Raw genomic sequence first — 6,000 nt, 5'->3', positions numbered from 1 at the left:
TTTTTCAGACTTATGACTGTTCACTCACATGGCATTTCAGAATTCAGTTCTTTGTTGCCAACGCGAAAAAGAAATTCACTCTTTTACCAAAATACATGCGCACGAAGTATTTTGTAGTTTGTTTCTTTTAAAATAATTTTCTTAACATTCTGATTAATCTTAATTTATAACAGTAATCACAAAAGTGATCAAAAAGCGCGTTTCAGGAAGAAGAGTTGGAAACATTCTAAAACTGTAACTTGTAATATTTATGCAAAAATAAAAGATTGTAAGAAATCTGAACAATATCGTCTGATAAAAAACGGAAATGTGGAATAAAAAAAATGAAGAGCTAACGTCTTGAAGTAGGGAATAAAGAAAGAAAATTCGAAGCAATAGAATAGGATTTGAAGAGGAAAGGAAAAAAAAATATTAAAATAAAATGTAAAGCAAAAACGTCAAAAATCTCAAACGTGTTGAACGGGAAAAAATGTCGAAAAAAGTGTCGTTTGAGTTTTTTATTCGCTCTTCAAGACTCAGTTTGACAGATATTTAAAATGCAAATGTTGTCTTCTTCTTCGAAACCTGTCTTTCGTCTGCTAGCAGTGTATTTATTCGATGGCAAACGGTGGCAACAAAAGGCCGCTTGTCACACACAGCAAGAAAATGGCGCGAACCCACCTCGTATAAAAAAAAAAAGTTCTAAAATACAAAAAAAAAAAAAAAAAAAAAACGAAAAAAAAGAAGCAAAATGGCGAAGGGGAAGCGTAAATAGGCAGTTTGTTCGGGAGATTTGACTTCTTGTGATTTGAGAATTGCTCTAGGGGCGTACAATGACAACGGAGGGCGGCCATTTTTATATTTAGTTCTTTTTTCTGCCATTTTTTTTACGTCAAAGATTTGGTTGAATTTGCGACAAGTGTCATCAGAATAAGGTTCGTATTTTTTCTTCTTCTTTTCTTTATATTGAATGTCTGCGGGCGTTAGGTATAGTTCCTTGTGTACTCTTCAGATCTGATAACGTTCTTACTTCTTATATATCATAGAATTGAGTAAACACCTCAAAGGTTTTGATGCCATTTGTTCCGTAAATCTCTTTCTTTAAGGTGACATTGATAAAAAAAAAAGTATTTTGATATTAGAAAAGTGGTTGAAATTATTCTCGATCTAAGTCTATACCACTTACTTTAATAACTCTTTTATAGACGTAGATGCCTATGGGTAGATTTCGATGGCTGCAATTACAAGATTTTTTCTTTAACTTGTGTTTTACTACGGGCAACGTTTTCCGATACAACAGAATATTTCCAAAATTTTATTTGTTTACTTTTTTAGGAAACATAATTGTATTTTGTATATAGCTCTGGAGGGTAAAATTTTTGTTGCCTTTCTTGCTCTTTTCCATTTTTATTAAATGTTTTAATTTGGAAAAACTGAATTTATTTGAGGACTGTAATTGAGTCTTGTTGTTGAAAATAACTATATTCTTCAGAGAGGAAGGTTTTCAATAGCGATTTAAATTTTTTCTTGAATATAGACGCATTTATATTTAAATTCTCATGAATGATATCTAATAAAAAAGAATTGATTTCTTCTTAGTTTTACAAAGCATATTAAATTCCTTGGCATGCATCATGAGTTGTATTTTAAAACATTATTCTAAAATGTGTAAAAGATTTAAACTATAAATTTTTTCAAACAAAAAATGCATCGAATATGTTTAGATTTTAGGATACAATGCACAGAGACGATAATTTTCAAAGATATTTTCTTACAGCGCATTTTTTTAATTTTTCGTTCACATCCATATTTTATAAAAACACTAATTAGTAAAATGTCAGAGAACCGATAAAATTACTTTTTCACGCATTAGCGTAAAAAGAGGAAACAAACTCTAGTGCAAGTTGGTTATTCAAAAATGAAAGACCAAGTACAAAACAGAGAGAAATATATAAGGAATATCCATTCTAATGTAAGAGCCGGAGCATATAAAATGTTTTTTTCTTAATGCGTGGAAAAATGGCAACAGTCGCTAAAACATCTTTAGCCATGCTACTGCAAAAAGCTTAATTCGCGATCGCAACGCTCGAGTAGGAGCCCTCTAGTGGGAGCCTGAAAATATCGGGCATTAATTCCATCATAACCATTGGCAATGACGGACGCCATTTTCTTAGCAGCAAATAAGAAGCAAAATTTCCCAAAGGAAAAGGTGGAAGAACTTGAAAAAACTAACCAGAACATGCCAAACATTGAAGCAGAACACGCCAAGCATTTGAAGAAGAATTTCTCAATAATTTTTACCTTTCTATTACCAACAACATAACTTCGGATTTCATGATCAATTGCAGTTACAGATGTGTGTATTACGGTAAAATAATTTTTTCTATCTTCAATTCATTACAAATTAAAGTGAAGTCACCATTGCTTTCTTCGTTTCAATGAATAAATGTGAATTCAGAACGTACAGATCTGTAATAGTTATGAAATATTCTTCTTCTTTATAAAATAATAAATATTTCTGTATCTGTATAATTCGGAAAACAGCAATAAAGAATCCTCCGATTTATTTGAAATAGTATCATCTGTGCTGATTATTAATACATTTTTATCGTTTTCCTGGTAAGCATTTTTTAGTTTTGAAAGAATAATTTGAACTAGAATTCAGGAATTCTGTTTTCAAGCTACGTATTGAAATTCATATCGAGATCATACAATTATAAAATTGTGATGTGTTGTATGTTTTCTAAAAGTAATGAAGGAATAATCTATGTAGATATTATTAGAAAATAAAATTTTCAAACGAGGAACATTTCATTTGGAATTTTCCGGATTTATAAAGAAGGTGAGTGTTCTGTTTTTATAATAAAAAATTTGCTTGTAATTTTTTTTTCTTGTTTGATGATAGTTCTCTACAGAATGGTTTTATGTCTGATTAAGAACTATAAGAATGAAAAAAAGAAACAATATTACAGTTTTTTAATTTCGATATGAGGAATTTTTAAAATCGTTTTTTTTATCTTAAGAATTCTTTGTTTTACGTTTTTTAGTTTATGAAAATTGTCGTCAAAATACATTTTTTGAAAAATTAAATGCTATAACATTATGTGTTTATGTATACTTCTTGCATATTCCATTATTTGAAGCAGTATGATTCACAGAAGTATGGAATAAAAATTTGGTACTTATGTATTAACGCCACCGCAGCTACAGATTTGGCAGTTTTTAAGTGCCGCCAATCTACACCTAAATTTTTTTCGACAAATCATAAAATAAAACACTTTATTTAAAATCAAAGTAGTCAATCGGATTTCGGTGAGAAATTGGCCGATATAAAGTTTAACATAGATTCAAAAGGAACTCTATTTTCGTTCACCTGATGATGTCGTCACATTAACTATAATAAGGATTCCAAATGAGATAACATTTCCGAAACGTACGTTTACCAAGATAAAGTTTCATGTCATGGGAATTGCTACATTTTCGTTCTTTTGGTAAAATATTTGGCTCCTGAAAAAATAAAATTGCATTTTGCTTCTGGCAAATCCTAAAGACGAATTTTCGTAGCACTAAAAAATGGCGACAAAAAAGAATTTTTTTTGTTGTTGTTTTTGTTTCATAAGCATTCTTTATTTTACGTTTTTTAGCTTCTAAATAATGATTTTTATTGAAACTTGAAATTTTTTAATAAAAATTGTTGCCAAAAAACTTTTTTTACAAAATTAAATTTCATAACATTATGAGGCTTATGTATATTTTCGTTCATTTTAATTTTTGAAGTAATATGATTCTTAAAACTATGGAATGTAAAGTTCAAATAGGCCTTTCATGTTATATCATTAAATTTAGTAAAACTATTTCTCAGGCATTAGGTTTTAACTCTAATAAGAAGATACATATTTTTTTTCTGTTTATTTAGAAATATTTTTCTGACGTCTTTCGGATGTTCCTTCTTTAAAAAAAAAGACACTATTTTGTTTTCGCTTGCATAAGAAAAAATATTAAACATTTTTCTTTTTTAAATTTAATAAGCTTCAATAAAGAAGGAACGTTACAATGCTACACGCTACATTAAAGACGTCTCTAGAGTAACTGAATGACTGTTCATATAGATATCGCAGGTATTCGTCGCATACAACAACGCCCTCTATAGTTCGTTGCAATTGCGAATTGGGTACTTGCACTTCAAGAAAACCTCCCATACACACACATGTGACCTATGACGTCAGCGCCAGCTAATCTTTATCATCAAAATGGCGTCTTAAAGTTAAGCTAAGTTTCTCTACATAAGTTAGAATATTAATTAACGATAAACTAATTAAATACAGAGCCGTATCGCACATAGAATTAGTTGAAATATAATTCCTTCTCGTCTACTTCTTTTACTTGACTTAGATTTATAATTTGTCCATGTATTTTATTGTATCCGTGATATATTTTTGTTTGTGTACCTCGCAACTTCGATGCATAATTAGTTTGTTTATCTTCTGCATGGTTCCATGTCTGTGTTTGTGTTAAGTCTTTGTGAAAATATATAGTTAAAGAATTAAAATCTGCGTCAAAAAATTTGGAATGTGACACTTAAGAGAATTGATACTTGACGCTCATAGCTAACTTGAAATAGAATGGATAGAACAGTTGCTAATGTAAGCAAATGTCACGTTTCGACAACCATTCAGGATCGAGATACCCACACTACATCACTTGCAGGTATCCCATTACTAGTTTGTTCGATGAGTTTATCGTTTTCTTTCACTAATTTTAATTGGGTATAATATAGCCTACGTCACAGGTTGTGTTGTTCCTACTAAATTTAACCCATGAACGGCATTTTCTGCGAGCCTAACTTCAAGCCACAAATAAACAAACGAAGTGTTCGATCGTTTAAATAGCTGCTCGCCAGATTTTATTGCATTATAAAGAAAAGTTATTGAAACTAAATACAACTAAATAAACAACAACAACTAAAACAAATAACAACAACTACTAATAACAATAACTAAATAAACAACAACTGAATTCCATTCGTTTAGCATTGCGTCATATGTTGTTCCTACTAAATCGAAGTAGTTGTGTTTTTTTCATATTATACCCAATTGAATTTATAAGGTTTCTTGGAATCGTTTGGTTATTTGTTTCACTTTAGTTCTGTAAAATGCTTAGATGCTAATTATCTGAGAATGTCATGTGTTAATGAATGCAACAATACCTTTCGTTAAGTAAATTATAATTTATTTTAAATATTTTAATTTCTCACCATTTTCTTGTTCTTAAATTTATTGTAATTTTGAATAAAATACATATTTATATGGATTACATGCACCATTACTTCTTATAAGTTAAAGAATAAATTGTCGAAAAGTATTATTTATGATGATTTTTTCTTTCTCTGTTTATAGTAGAATTTATTATATGACAGAATGAAATAACTGGGAGTAAATAAAAAATATAACAGAAACACTTTTTACGTATTATGGAAATAAAATATAAAAATTTGTAGTTGATAAGAAAATTTAATGATTCAATAGATCACATAAACAAACTGTTCTATATTTGCATTTTTTTTTAATATACTTAAGTTACGAAGGTAATGTAATAATTCAGATAATAATTCAGAGCTATACAGGGTTATTCATGATTCCCTCCGCCTGTGAACGCCATTTTTCTTTACTACAACTGGCTTCAGTGGTACATGTTACTGCCATCTACCGGCAACTTCTTAAATTATCTTAAATTAAAACTTGAATACTTTGGAATAATTTCGTATGTTCTTTTTTGCTATATTCGTCTTCGCCTTTTTACTATAACGCTTCGAAACCCCGGAGGGAATTACGAAAAACCATGTATTTTAATTTTAATGATACTGAATAATTAAAGAAGGACAGAGGTGCACTTTATATGAAATGTATAAAAAAATATATATTAAGACATGATATGTAACGGGTTAAACATAATATGCAACTGCTAATTCGAAATGATTAACCATTTATAATGATAAAAATTTTATTTTATAAATTTTTTGCT

At 29.4% G+C, this 6,000-nt stretch overlaps 1 long non-coding RNA gene across 1 annotated transcript in view; it reads left to right on the top strand.

Moving 5' to 3' along the window:
- Positions 1–608: 608 nt before the first annotated feature.
- LOC147807362 (uncharacterized) overlaps positions 609–6,000 on the top strand; it is an 81,637-nt gene continuing 76,245 nt past the window's right edge. The window contains exon 1 of the long non-coding RNA XR_015435780.1: positions 609–914. This is a non-coding gene — a long non-coding RNA (uncharacterized LOC147807362). The remainder of the gene's footprint in view (positions 915–6,000) is intronic.

The sequence above is a fragment of the Parasteatoda tepidariorum genome, chromosome 7 (genome assembly GCF_982258835.1).
Source record: "Parasteatoda tepidariorum strain Cologne lab strain chromosome 7, Ptep-v5.0, whole genome shotgun sequence".
In the NCBI taxonomy this organism is placed as follows: Eukaryota; Metazoa; Arthropoda; class Arachnida; order Araneae; family Theridiidae; genus Parasteatoda; species Parasteatoda tepidariorum.
This window is presented reverse-complemented; position numbering and strand designations above follow the sequence as displayed.